Genomic DNA, 15,495 nt, shown 5'->3' on the forward strand with positions numbered 1-15,495 from the left:
TCTAGTTCTAGACGTTTCGGCTTCTCATCAACCTGAACCGTTTCTTCGTATCTGAATACGAGCAAGTAAAACGATAGGGTTGTGATATTAATTTCTATTCGAAGAAATGACACTTTTATGGAAGTTTTCTAAAGAAGAGATTCGCAAAATTCTGGATTATAAATATCGATATATTGAACAGAATCAACCGCCAGTTTAATATTTGTAATATTAAATTACTAATAATTAATATAATTTGAATAATCAATCTCTCAAACTAGAACTGATCTTTAAAAAATCAAAATTCGTAAGACTAACAATTAGCATATCGGAAAATGAATAAACAGGTATTTTCATTAAAATAGAAATAATATTTCAATAAATAATTTATCATTTTTCTGCGTTCTGTCGGAAAATACTCGGCAATATCAAGATACATTTTTAGTCAATCTCGGTCCACATTCGATAAAGAGAATGACGAACGAGAAAGGGAATATAGGAAAAGAGAGCGGTAGATTCGATCGGTAAAATTAACTGGATATGATTTTTCGAGCCGTCAACGAGCATGGAATTGATTAGTGAATTCTTATTGAAAAGCAGTAATCGGGCTCGCTTCGTTATTATCGCGAAAAAACGATTTATTTCGCGCGCCAAATAGATTAAACTCCCGTGACTTCTCGTACCTCATAGTCATAGCCTCGTACGTTTTTCCTTGCCTATGTTTGCAAGGTTTCATCTTCCAATTGTGTGAACATTTATATTCGAATGGAAATTTTTCTTCTTGTATTCAATGTTATATCTACTGAATATTATACTCAAACTGAGAAATCGTCATTACGTAAAATAGTTTGATGGCAAGTGACAATCGTAAACGAAAAATGAAAGACAAGTTATACAATAAATTTCCAGCCTGTTGCAGTAATCTTTCTCTAAGACGAGATGTCTTGTGGTTTTCTATAGTTTCTGGAAAATATGGAGTGTCATAGACGTTATCTAACCTGAATTATGAGATAATTTAAAATTTACGATAAACGTATTAAACATTGGTAAGATGATATACAATATTTGTCAGAAGCTTTCGGTAGAAGTGTAATTTTACTATGTCGTTGAGATAAAAATCACAAATAACGTGCAAAATAATTGAGATACTTTAACAGAATTTCTTATATTCTTTTATGTTTATAATCTTATATCTTTCTAGTATTTTATTAAATATTTCTAGTTTTATAGCGCCCAATTTATATCCCATTTATCTAATTTTTATTATCGCTTTACGAACGACACATGGCAAATAACTGAAACGGTCTTCATAATCTATTAATCCTTGACGATCTGTTAACAATAAAATAGAAACGATTATGAACGCTGGTCTTGATCGACGAGGTCAAATATCACCAGAGGATCGATCGTCGAGACGTAACTGAACACGGTGCTTTGACCCGTAACAGTGTCTATAATCAGTCTGCCTCCTAATTTCCGATTATGGAAGGGTTCAGGAACTCGTGTTTCAGTAACCTTGAAACCGAGCGTGTCCGTGGTGGGCCGACGATTATTTAACGCGACGGCATAATTATCGTCGACGTAACGACAGCGTAATTTACAAGGTTATGTTATAACCTGTCCCCTCTGCCGTTCTATCCGCGTCCTTGAATTTCTTTTTCCGGGCATCTAATAAATCGATTGCACGACTGACACTTCGATGTTTTCATTTGATTAATCCGACAATAATCATCTCCCACGATAAACTCGTCCATGAGAGTTTTCCTCGCTATCCTGAAAGATCGATGCTTTGATCGTTGGCAAGCTTCCGTTAGCTTCATTGTTGGATAAAAATAGCGATCCTGAATTGAGATCCAACAGTAGTCGAGTAAAATATGAATTGTAATAAGTTAGAAAATGACTAAATCGTAGTAATTTGTCAGTCAGATTTAAGCTTCAATGGAATGGAACATAGATTTGTTAATAGAAATTCGATTTCTAATTCCATTATTGTTTATTACATATATTCTTCATCTAGGATAGACAATGTTTGTCACAGAAGTAGCTATTATGGTAGAAAATTGTCGATAAAGTTTGATTTACGTAACTCCGAAGTAACAAATATTTTTTATGAAAAGTGGTAAAGAGGAAGAAACGACAAATTTAACAACAAAAAGATACGAAACAAAGAAAAATGCCAAATTTTATATGTGCACTCTTAAGAATATTTGACCGAAAAATTAATTAGACACAGGTACTACTTTAATTCTACAGAATTGCAAAGACAAACGAAATCAATTCCGTAAATTTGTCCCTCTGTAAAACCTTCGCCGAAATACAAATTTTCAAGACCTAATTTCGTTCGTGTATACTCAATGCGTTAAAATTAGCAAATACATAAAGATTAACATGAACACAATAACCAATTATCGTCAACAGTCCAAAGTTATCGTATCTCGTTCTTCATCCGTAAAAACCAATTCGCAACAGCACCGTCTTTTTCCTTCTCAAAAGTTCAGACAAAATTGCTTTTTCTTTTTTTAAGCGGCGTATTCTCTTTTTCCTCCGAAGTCTAGTTCGTTTAAAGCAAATTCATGCTAAAGATAAGAAGCATATTGTCCGCGTCTCGAGCGAAATATAACAGGCTGGCTCGTAAAAACTCGAGCGAACAACGCAACGATTTCGCGTCACTGGAAACGCTCAAGACCGCGAATAAACGTGCTGCGTTCAAAATATAGTAGTTTTTGGGAAAAAAAGCAACATTCGACCGCTAAACGACTCCTAAGTCGTTTAAATACATATTTATGTATACACATACGTTAGATTGTATGTTATATATACACGTAGGTCACACATGTATATTGTGTATTTATATTGTATACACTATCGTATATACATCGTAAAGGCTGGGTGTCAAACAAGAGCAGAGAAAAAAGGAGGCGAACGAGAGCTCGAGAATGGCCACTGCCAAAAAGTCGATGTGGCAATCGCCGTGTTCTTTCGTAGCCGCTGCCAGCCCAGACCGCCCTGCCATCGTTTTAATTTAAGACACCCCTTCAAATGTCACGAATACACATTCCGTTCTGTACCGTCTCGACGTCGAACTGAAAACACGCGGCGTTTTCCTCTTTTTTCGACGTATCTCGGTCGATGAGTCACTTTCGGAACTTTTGGAAACAATATTATGCAAGCTACCTTGAAACAGTACGATAAATAATATTTTGGTAACGAACTGCGTTAATATGTAAGAACATGAACGTTATTGTGATTGGTTTTAATCATTAGTGATATTATGAGAAAATGTGAAATCAGACATTTCGTTGTTTTTCGTTTCTCTAGAGACGTGCATGTTATTTATAAGAGAAATAAAGCCGAAGAAGTTATAGTTTGGTAACATTTGATGGTTTCTTTCACATTCGGTATGACGTTGCTTAGACTGGTTCTAGAAAGATGCAGAGAACGATCCCGATGTTTTACAGTTTTGTTATTCTCTTTCGATGTCATACTCGAACGTGCCTCCAAAAATAAGATCTAAACACTGCCACATACTCGAGGATCAACAAGCATCTTTCTGTCCAGACAAAGCATTCGCAAGCAAAAATGCTGAAACAAAGGCTGGAAAGTTTGGCATTCCTTTCTTTAAACTTTGTCAACTTCTGTCATCTTCTGTCGGCCTCACGCAATTTTTTCGAATGCTTAAAATTAGTTTATAATTTTTTATTACACTCGACAAGATGAAAGAACATTTTTACTAGAGGAATCGCCTTTTTTTACCAAAGAAATACTAGAATAGAATATTAATTTTTGGAATTTATTTACCAATATGCGCAAACTTATTTTTCTTCACCTACCAATTAATCCAATAATTCCAAAAATTAAACTTCAAAAAAATGTTAGCACTTTATTATTATTTTCACGCATAACAAGGAAAGCAAAGAGAGGAATAAAGAAAAGTATCGCATTATATGTAGTTATAATATAGTTCATAGAAGTGTATAATGTTTCTTTTACTCAAAAATCTTTAATTTAAAAAACTTGCCTGCAAAAGCGTGACAGAGTTGTCGATTGATGGTATCATGATATTTTCGGATAGCAAAGGGTTCAATCGATTCTGAAATAATCCAATAGGTCGCTAAAGAATCTAGTATGAACAGAACTAGGCGAGGGAACGCGGTTGCTCACTGTAAAGATAAACAGAGTATCAGTTTCTTGTTTACAGGGCGGACCAATAATTTTCTAAAAATAAAAGACCGTTCCACGACCAAGGCTGCGCTAACCGATTGATATATATACATACGTTCTCGCCGTTCTAATCAAGCTTCTACGAGCTTAACGAACGGAACGGAACAACGGATGTCTCTCCTCTATAATGCCAAGCCATTCAAGAAATCGACCTTGCGATCTATGCGCGAATTCCGCGCCAACCCAGTTTAATCGTATTTGCGAGTCCCCTGTTGTGATTTCAAATGGAATGGAACGATGACATCCTAATGGTCGAATTAGCCGTGTATATAATAATGAATACTGATGATTGAAACATTTTAATCTAATGAAAAGCTTTCCTTTCGTGTCTTTCTTAAATTTCTACATGTAAGTCGAAATTGCCTAAGAATTGATAATCCAGCAACAGAGAAATCGATGTTTAAGAAACATGTAACAGTTGACAGCTATGATGACCATCAAAACTCTACTTTATTATAAATGTATACTTTATACTAAATTTTTTACAATGATTAAAATGAGATAAATTTCATGGATTGAGAAATGTCCAACAATGTGAATTGTTTAAATAACAGTGACTATTTTGTAAAAAATGAAATTTATAATGCACTGTATGTCTCAATGTATAGCAGCTTTTAGAGCAAAAAATATAAAATTCGTTCAACATTCGCATTCAACGTGTCAAAAAAATTTCACCGAGAATCATTATTCGAAGACTGGTGAATTGTACAATGGTTGCTATGTGTTTTTTGATAGGAAACGGTAAATGGAATATATTGAATTGGAAAAATTTCAGTCGGTAACTTACTTCTTTATTATACTTGTCTCGCGTCTAGACAGATTCGATGGCGGATTTCATAAAATTTCTATATACCTCGTAAATATGGTTCATATCTATGTATGGTGCACAAACGAGGCGATATGGTCGATGTTAGTGTTGAAAGAGAAGTTCGAAGTAGCATGACACGTATACGGCGTAAAAGAGTCGGATCGATCGAGGTTGTCTGCGGCAAGAAATATCTTGTCCTTTGAAACGGAGTTCCTGTATCTTTTTGCACTTAGGATACAAGTTTGTTTTATGTAACAGTAAAGGATTTTCTATCATTTGTTTATAATGGCAACAAAAAGGCAACGTGACAGGTATGATAGAAGAGATATTCTACAAGCTACATCTTGGAAGTTTTAAATGCTGAACGACAATATCGCGAATAATATTCCGATAATAGATGATAAATATCCCGTAAAGATCAGAAAAATCTACGATAAAGGTGACACTTTCACTTCATCCATTTATGGCAACAAAGAGCAACATTTAGAAAGTCGAAAGCACAAATTTATAATAACATTATAATTTATTCACAAATACGTTTTACTTGTGTCAGAATTCATCCATCAAACATATGAAAATTCCCAACATTTCTCCTTTTCTCAAACGAAGTCGAGAAACAGTACTTGTGAAACGATCAGCGATCGGCCTGCTCAACAAAGAAATACATTTTCAGAAATATCTACAGCCTGATTATAACAAATCTTCCTTCCGTAATCAGAATTCACCAAAATTCATCGAACTTACAATAATGCCCAATATTTCTCCTCTTCTCAAACGAAATCGAGAAGCAGTAGTCGCGAGGCGACCAGAAATTGTCCTATTTAAAAAAAGGATGCGAATGTGCATAAACATATCCACAGTCTAATTATAACAAATCTTCCTTCCTTCGATCAAGATTCATCGAAATTCATCGAGTTTACAAAAATTCCCAACGTTTCTCCTTTCCTCAAACAAAATGAAGAAGCGATAGTCGCGAGACGATTAACAATCGCCCTATTCCAGGCGTCGAGCCAATTAATCGTCATTCTGCCGCGGTATGCATCGAAGTCAACGAGTTGGATAGAGCGATAGAAAGAAAGAGGAGAATAGTCGGTTTCCGCGCGGACTCGTAATAATGACGAAACGAGCCGGCTGCGCAGCCACGTCGACCCACATTTATAAATAGAGAAGGCCTCGTCTCCGTCGGGGTGACGGCGCGGTGTGTGTCACCCCAGGAATACCACGCTCGACCGAGTGACCGACCGCGTCGCTGTGAATGGGCCGTCGTCTCTGCGAAACGGGAAACGACCGGTTCCTCGCGTGAAAAACCGCTCGTAAACCGTTTTCACGCGCGTACTCCTAGCAACTTGCGAACTCTCCCAAGGGTAAGTTTTACGACGTGGATAAAGACGATTAACGTCGATCATTTAGTAGCAAATGGCAACACAAGCAGAAGCAGCATGAATGCGTCTTACCGTAGCCTGTTGTTTACCGCTGGTCGTGGTCATGAATAGAGACGATGGTCATTTGAGTGGATAGCTGAGGTATAGTTTCAGAATGAGATCTGTATGGTTCTTTCGGTGGAAGTTCTTAGTTAACACGTTGAATGTCACGGTGACCCACGTTACCAGATATTTTGTAGTGATTAAAAGAAGATAAATTTCGTGGACTAAAAAATTGTCCATAATGTTAATAACTCAGATAGCAATGTTAAGAAAAGGGGCGAAGATATTTATTAAAATTGCATCTTCATACGATATTTTGGAAAAATTAAACTTTATGTAGTATATTCCAACTTATTACAGCTCCTAGGGTAAAATATTTTTTTTTTTTTTTTGATGTGTTAAGATTATTTGAAGACAATTGGGAGCGGTGATGGTCATTGATGAATAGAAGGCAAATATTTATGCGAATTCATATTTAAAATGTGTAACCTAGGTAAATAATCGTTTTATCTACTAAATATTATGACGAGGTCAATCTTATTCTCCTCGATTGCAAACTTTCTAATATTTCTTTTACAATCTTGTAAAATCGAAAAATATTTAAAATGTAAATGTAAATGTAAATGTAGATATCGACTATTACTAATTTTGTCGTGTTAAATGTCGTTCCAAAGAATTCACATAAAATTTCAGAAATTCAAAAGAAAGTCATTAAAACGTCATTCTCGGATATCAAAATGTTATTACAACCGTTGACGTAATTTGCTCTCCACGCGGAAAACGAGCTCCCGTTCAGCGGACAAGATACTTAACGCACCGTCTCGTTCACCGGACAACAAAGCTATTTATGCCACTTGCTCTGCGAATAGTCCGATTGGCCTGGCTCCAGATGGTATTTTTCACTTCCATCTAGAGGCCGCAAGAGCAAAAATTCATGAGCGTGGTGAAACATATGAAAAGTTGTATTGGTACAGGAAAATCACCGTGGTGAGTCAAACGGTGCTAATATTAGTATGATTAGTTACGTAGAGTGTCGTTCATAGGAACAGCCTTACTATATCGAGAAACAACTATTACAACTACATTAGAGCTTTAAACATAATTAAAAATGTATGTACATAAGAGTTACTAAACATTTAGTGCAAGTATACACACACTGACGAAAGCATTCTAACACTTGCATGACACCTCTTATGAATGTACAGTGGCTTACGGAAATATTCCAATACTCGTAGAAACTGCTTACTGATACTGCATGTTGTACGAAACATTTTGAAATCTTCTTAACACAGCAACCGAGACACGGCTACGGTTTATATTGGTAATATTACATTGATAAAAATTTGAAACGAATCTGAAGATGTATATAGATGTTATTAGGTATTTATTGGAAACATATACTTTGCAAAAATCCTTGAAGTATCTGAACGATTATCTATGTTTTATTAATTATGAATTATTTACTATATTAATAAGCCAGAATATTTAGCGAGACTATCTTTAGCGCAAATTGTATGTTTAAGATCAGCATTCATGCTGTACGCTAATTTTACAAGTGTATATTTCCAATGAACGCTTTGCGACTCCTATACGTATTTCCGGATTGATATAAAATTTTATTAATATAATAACGATAGTCCTGTCTTGTACAATGGAAACGAAGTTTCAAAAAATGTCGTATATCACACATAATATATATTCGTAAAAATCGCCTATGGTAACTGTTCAAATACTTTCGCGAGTCACTGCATTATACATATGTATTGTATGAATTCTAATTCCAAGGCCTCGATGCCGGGACGAAACATCTTCGACGTGCAGGTTATGCAACAAATCGATCGTTACTGTTGCTGTAAGTATGCAATAAATTTCCTCCAAATATACAATCAACAAAGTCCATTAAAAATTATTCGTTACAGCTCGATAGAAGGTTAAAAATAAATAAAATCCACAATCGACTGAGATCGATATTTGAACGACAGCTACGCGTGTAAAGATCCGTGGCACGATCGAAGCGTGTGCATGCCGCTTTTGTTGCACGCCTAATGCCGCGCGGTGTCTAATAATGTAGCAAGGCCGTTCTTCTCGCTGTACCATGAATGCCGGCTCGTTACGACACGTTCCGTTGCTCGAAACTCGAGGAACGTCGACAGACGGCCTAACGCGTCCTCATGACGCGCCGATAAATCAGCTTCACAAGCTTTGTCAGGACGCGCGACCAAGCTGGCTCTCATTGTCTTTTATTACAAGCAGACCGAGGGAATATGAAAATTCTGAGGAACACGCGACACGGCCGAAATCGCTGTGAAACACGGCCACCGCGGAAACACGCGGAAGATGAACGTTGTTTGGCGCGCGGACACGTAATGTGCTGTGAGCTTACATTATGTGGCGCGTCGAGGTGCTTGAGGTTTGCGTATTTTGGGTTTGTCATGCTTGTGGTAGTCTTCAGGAATGAGTTGCTGTTGACATGCATTTTTATTTAAATTTGAAATCGAATTGGAATTTTCCTTGGTCTCGTTCCAAGAGTTTTGGATCTATTTTGGCACAGGCAATTTTTGGCACTTAATTTGGACATTAAAATTTTTAATGATATTAAAAGGAGTTATTAATAAACGTCTCAAGATTTGCATTGCTTGGATTTCTTGCGCTCGTAGAAGTTTTTTTTAAGGATGTTTCGTTTGATTTAATTGAATAATTGATTCAATTAACATCAAGGATGATCGATCAAAATTTTTATTTGGATTTGAAAACTTGAACTTGGAAATTTGAGAACTTCGACTTGTATGTGAATTTGAATCTTCTTTAAAATTTGAGTCAAAAAGTTTGAATTTCATTCTAATTTGAATATCAACCTTTATTTCGTACGATGGAAGTTCAGTGACGCTGCCTTGTATAAATTATTCTGAAACTAAATTTGATGATATAGATTCATTTCGTACGAATTAATATTTTGGAACGATTTGGGAATACGATACATCAACTGCATTAAACGTTTGGGAATCACATTTCGACGCCCTTCCAATTAATCATTCATCGCCATCCATTCTATGGGACAATTCTGTATGTTCAATTGTTTAATATTTAACAAACGCTAAAATTCTCATGATTCATAGAACAATTCAACGATGATTCCTACAATGTATTTGCTTATTTTTCCACACAAAATTCAAGAAAATGATGATGATTAATGGACCTGGCGTTCATTCAACGTAGCAAAGTAGTCGACTTTCATTGTTATTGTTTGTTACACTAATACGTCTTAGCGTTAATATGTACAAAGAAACAGCGTTGAAAGGCCAGACTTTACGTAAACATCGGTTAAGTATAATACTGAATGCCATTGTCGTTCGTAAGCTGGCATGTTTCAAAACCGTGCAATTAACTTGACAGTGGTCCAGAAATATCACTAAACACTACCAATCCGATCACGTGAAAAATAAAACGTTGTTGCCAACAGTTTCCATACGAAACTTTCTTCATTGATTAATCGTCGACCTCCATTCGGCTGAATACCAAAAATCATCGAACTCAGAACGACATTTGCATTCCATCATTCTACGAAATATACATAAATTCACGTTAACCTATCACCTTCGAGCAAGAATGACTCGAAATGTTACTTATGAAAGCTTAGCTATTTTATCGATTACCATGTGATTCATTGCTTTGAATTGCACTTACAGTTTTTTCACACCATTCAGAAACATGTTCTCACGTAACGTGAACATTGAGTCATATTTCTTGAATTCAAGTTGCTTTCGCATCGGAACAATTTGAATTCAAATAACTTCAACTCGTATGGACACGAAGTTCAAATAACATATTCGAATTCAAGTTACTTTTGTCATTTAATTAATTCTTAAAGGTTGCCATAGGTGAAATTTACTTTGTATCTAATATTGTATAATAGCAAAACATTTAATTATATTTATTTTATTTCATTCGTCACTAAAGTAAAATAACGTAGAACTTCACACATGATAATAGTATCAATGATTTCCTTTGATGATAACTATTAAGGATTATAGTGAGTTAGCGTATAATTTTATAAAATTTCTTGACATCTTGTGTATTTTTGTCGGTAGTACCATTTACTTGATTTTACTTTTTATTCGTTCTACTTGGTTTCATTTGCTAGATCCTTCAATTTTAGACTTGATGCTATGAAAAGTTTGAAAATCCTCGATGTAGGAAATTTTCATCGTCGATAGAAACTATGGAACTGAACTTCTTTGCGGTAGTCCTCGATGGGTGGCCGTCTGACGATTTATTGGTTGGTTGGTTCGTTTGATAAATTAACTTTGATGAATTACTTTCTCAGCCTTCGAATATTTACCGAACGCATTACCGATGGGATGAACGGAGGAAGGGCGTGCGTCACAGCCGGAATATTAAACTAAAGCGGCCGGAAGTGAGTCAACGTTATACGATATTACTCTACGCGATTATGATGTAACACGGGCCGAAATCGAAAATAGTTTCAGCTTTTTCTCTTCTCATAGAATTGACCCGAATGTTTCTCTTCTATGTCAGGTTCCACGATTCTTTTCCGCTTCGTTACGTTAGCGAAATGTTTCCCGTGCATCGTTGGATAATTCAGCGATTTTTCAGTGTTTTGCGATTGCTTAAACGGTACGACAAATAAAGTGAAAGCAGTGTTACCTTGCGTGGTTTTGCCGTGCTCGGTCACCGCCTCGAATCGTTGTACGATCTGCAAACAGAAGAAACGGAGTTTGTTAGGTCGATCGTTTTGTTCGCCGGGCAAGAACAGGTTAAGCCGTTTTCACGCAACTTTCGCGAAAATGTAAATGATAGCGATTTTTTAAAAATATATACGATCCAAGTTGATTTACCGAAATGAGTAAAAATAAGAAACACTTCTGTATAAAAAAAAAAAAAAAAATAATGATCACAGACAGTCGATGGATAGTTCAGATAAATTGGACATTTTTTAGAACCAGGTGAGAGAAGCTTTATAAAAGTGTCGAAGAAAATTAACATTGAAATTCTTGTTCGATCGTGCTGTTCAACGATCAGGCGATTTTATTAGCATATTTAAAATAAATTTTATTGTTCCATCTTATAACGTACTGTGAGTTTCTTAAGTCTTTCTCACGAGGAAAATCACACAAGTGTTGGAGATATTACTTAATAAGATTACTCCTCTCTCAGTTCAGTACAAGAGAGACTTAGTGAAGTTGTTCAATGTAGGATTATAAATCTCACGTCTTAAATTTCATCATACGTAATACCATTATTAATATTTATCGCCTATAAAATGTTGAAAGTATGTATTTTGTATGCCTCATGTTATTACATCGCCCAAGAATTAAGATTGACAAATCAACCAAAAATTCTTAAGAATGTTCAACATTAAAAATTTTAAAACGAAATACCGTTGACCGGTTTAATGGATAGTAAAAGGAAAAGAATTCAGAATGAGCTTACAGAATAACTTACTGAATAATTATTTTTTATCGTCACATCTTTTCTGACACGTTTTCTGCTTCTTCGAGTCAATACATTTTAATAATTACGTTGCATACAAAAGCATTAAAAACATATAATTTCTAAAACCATTTCGCTGAAGCGTCTCTCGTACTACATTGTAAAAGAATTAATGTTCATAGGCTATTACTTATTTCAGTAAAAGTATCTAAACGCAAATTGAATGTTGTGACCATAATTGAAACCGATTGAAACTCTATGAAAAGAAACGTTTCGATCGTATCGGCGATTTAATATCGCTACGTTCGAAGAATACTTTCACTGGATGCCACAATAGATAGAAAAATGACAATAGCGATCGTAGAAGCGCGAAATCTCGACACGGTTACAGGCGATCGACGACTCTTGTTTTACATTAAAAGAACCGCTAACCGATTTGTAACGATGGATCGGCAAATACACTACTAATTAACGTACGCTGTCATGTAAAACGACAATAACCTTTTACAATGGTTTCTTCACTTTCACAATTCGTGTGATAACAAGCATGAACGACAAGCAAATAGTATTCTACCATGATTCATTTGGAAAGTAGAAACTGCATTAAACTATGTCGACCATAGTTGAACTTAGCAAACAAAAGTCAATGGTAAATATAATCTTAGAATTCTATTCTCTCGTTTCGCTTTATCCTTAATTTATCTTATTAATTTAATAAACATCAATTTTGTTTTAATGTTACTGTTACAGGACATACGAAAAAAGGTATAAGAATTACTGACAGTTTGAACTTTAAATCTTTTTGAGTAATATATTTAACAATATTAAGTATTATGTAAATAGGAAATAAAAATATTATAAATGTATGAAATCGTAGAAATTAAAAAGAAATTAATTACACAGGGAATAATAATTTAACAATAATTAACTGTACCCGATCATCGTATAGTCCATTGCTTCTGAACGTTATGTGACATTTGATTGAATTAACTGAAAGAAAAACGACGGATGTACATAGTGATGCTGACCGTGAACTAACGAAGCCGGGCGTTACGCGTTATTACTCAAGTTCACGGGTCAAAGTTCGAACGACTATGCGTGAGTTTCGTGTATGTCGGTCATGAATGTTTATACCTATGTCGCTTGGCCACGGAACAATTGACCCCAATATATAGGTCGCTTTCCACCAATCAGCGTATATTTCCCTCATATTACTTCCACAAATGTTGCCACATCTATAAATACGACCTATTAAGTAAACTATTTATATTGAAATTTACAGTTGATCATTCTTTTAAAGATGAATTAATTTTAATAATACCATTGTGATTAATTCATGTTTATTGTGCTTGAAATTTTTCTTAACTGTTACATATTATAAAATTCTAGATGCAAATAAAATGCAAGAAAGAAAGAAATTGCTTTCGTTTAGATTGTTTTAGAGAATTGTCTTCATTATTGTGAGCTAACTCCTACGATTCTTCGATTCTCTTTAAAGAAATTGCTTTCAAACAACCGTGTTTCATTCGATTAATCCATCTACTTATTATTGCAAAGTTGTAGACATAAACTGAATACGAAAGAAATGAATAATTTCAGAATGCTCCCTAGAAGCCTGTCTCCTGTAATTAAGCATTGTAATTAATCGCCCAATCTTCGAACGTTCAAGCTCTTTCGAAAAACCATCTCAACTTGATTAACCCTCGTATCGTTCAACAAATGAAAAAGCCTCTTAAACGTAAAAGCCTAACCTATATAAATGTGAAAACTGCATTACCTCTTCCTCGAACATTCAAACCACTTCCAAAAATATATCAAACCCAGCTTAATACCTCTGCAACGCATCTCCGCTGAACAACCGTACATACATTCACCATGCTACCAAGAATATTCATCAGGAAGAACGTTGGAAGGCGAGCTACTTCCATTCGTTGTCGCGAAACCTCGCTAGACAAATGATTCAGCCAGACCGACCTGGTTCAATTTTTAAACCAGCTGAAAAAGCGATGGAGGGGGTGTAAGCGCGAAAAAATCGAGTGCAACGAATGCGTGCATCGACGTCGAGATGCGATCGCACGCGGCCGAGCATCAGAAATAGCCGGCGCGGTAATAAAAGTTCTCGGAAGACGTGCGAACTCGTCGGCTGTCACCAATTATGGAGTTGTATGAGACTCGATGCCGCGCACCGAAATATTGGAAGTAATTGCTGGGATCGTATTACGTGGAATGTAACATGCATGTGGATGTAAATCGTGGAACGAATCATGGTGGAGGATCGGCTGTTGAAAAGTATGTTTGGAGAGTTGATAAGCTTAGAATACTAGGGTGCTTTGGGGCGAAACTGAATTTGGAAGAATCCTCAGAACTTTATCATTCTGGATTTTCACCAAAACTACTCTGGAAGCAATTGTCTACTTTTGAGAAACGTGTAATGGAAATTTTAGAAAATAGAATTATAGGATATAGATGTAAGAATATGTATTAAAATTGAAATATGTATATGTGTTTTTGTATTAAAATTGCTTAAAATCTATCTGAATGATTTTTGAAAATTCCCAAAATTTGTATTTCTTTTTCCGTTTCCGTTGAAATGTTTAATAAACAGCCGGCTGTATAACTTCGTTCGTTTATTTGAAAATACTTATTGTGTAAATGTGGAAATATTATTATTTACTGGAAAATAAGTGAAATTAATTAACACACCATTGTATTTCACAGTAAGCAGTTTCACAATAAGCACGTTAAGTCATTGTGTTTCTGACTTATATAAAGAGACCTTTTATAATGTACCTATTATTCTTTTACATTGTTTCATCTTGACAAAACAATACGCGAACTACATTATATACATTTCTCAATAATATCGCGTTTAAGCAACTTTCACAAATTATTTCACTCAGTGGGTTAACTAGAAATGAATTCTATTCCTTCTAACATCTTACGCTTTCCATCACTGCGGGGAACGTCGTAAGTAGTTTATAAATTTTACGTTCAATAAACCCAAACGCGTATCAGAAATTTCATTTTCCAACGCGTACCCTGTAGGAAGCGGAGCTTTATTAAACATCGATCGCGACGTCATTACGGTAAACGCGCGTTTTCGAGCTTTATTGGAAAATCGGTGCAAAGTCTTCGCCGAAACGATCGTTTATGCCGTGGAAGGCGGTCGTAACCGTTCGACGAAATCATTCGACGCACCATGACGTTCCAGAGGTCGGGATTTGAATAAGAAAAGACAGGGAAAGTCGGCTCGCGGCACGATGACACCGAGCGTTCTCCATTGTTTCCATTGTCACTCAGACTCGACACAATCGTCGCTGGACGACAACAAAACGATCGAACAATGGGCAACGAGTCCAGCCACGACTTCCAAGTGAAATTCCATCGTGGCTCTCGTACTCGTTTCGAGGAAAGAGCTGATCGGCACGATAACGAGGGATTCTCGTGAACCTGGCTGCTTTTGCATCATCGAACCAGCTTGACAATCCTCGTTTCGCAATTCAAGCTGCTTCGTAGATGAATCCATCATTCCTACGATTTCTCTTTTGATATGTTAATCCTTTTCCGGTGGAAAGTGTCTTCCTGGTCTTTCTTAGTTTGAAGAATTCGATT

At 35.8% G+C, this 15,495-nt stretch overlaps 1 protein-coding gene and 1 long non-coding RNA gene across 3 annotated transcripts in view; one reads left to right on the forward strand and one right to left on the reverse strand.

Moving 5' to 3' along the window:
* Window positions 1–15,495, reverse strand: part of LOC126864448 (protein Tob1-like) — a 120,471-nt gene that overhangs the window by 81,276 nt on the left and 23,700 nt on the right. For both annotated transcript variants that reach the window (XM_050615813.1, XM_050615815.1), the window contains exon 2: window positions 11,098–11,146. The gene's annotated coding sequence lies outside the window, so the exon portion shown is untranslated. The remainder of the gene's footprint in view (window positions 1–11,097; window positions 11,147–15,495) is intronic.
* Window positions 11,153–14,416, forward strand: LOC126864473 (uncharacterized). The gene is made up of 2 exons (XR_007689199.1): window positions 11,153–12,532; window positions 12,634–14,416. It is a non-coding gene; the product is annotated as an uncharacterized LOC126864473 (long non-coding RNA).

This window comes from Bombus huntii, chromosome 4, assembly GCF_024542735.1.
Source record: "Bombus huntii isolate Logan2020A chromosome 4, iyBomHunt1.1, whole genome shotgun sequence".
NCBI classification, from domain to species: Eukaryota; Metazoa; Arthropoda; class Insecta; order Hymenoptera; family Apidae; genus Bombus; species Bombus huntii.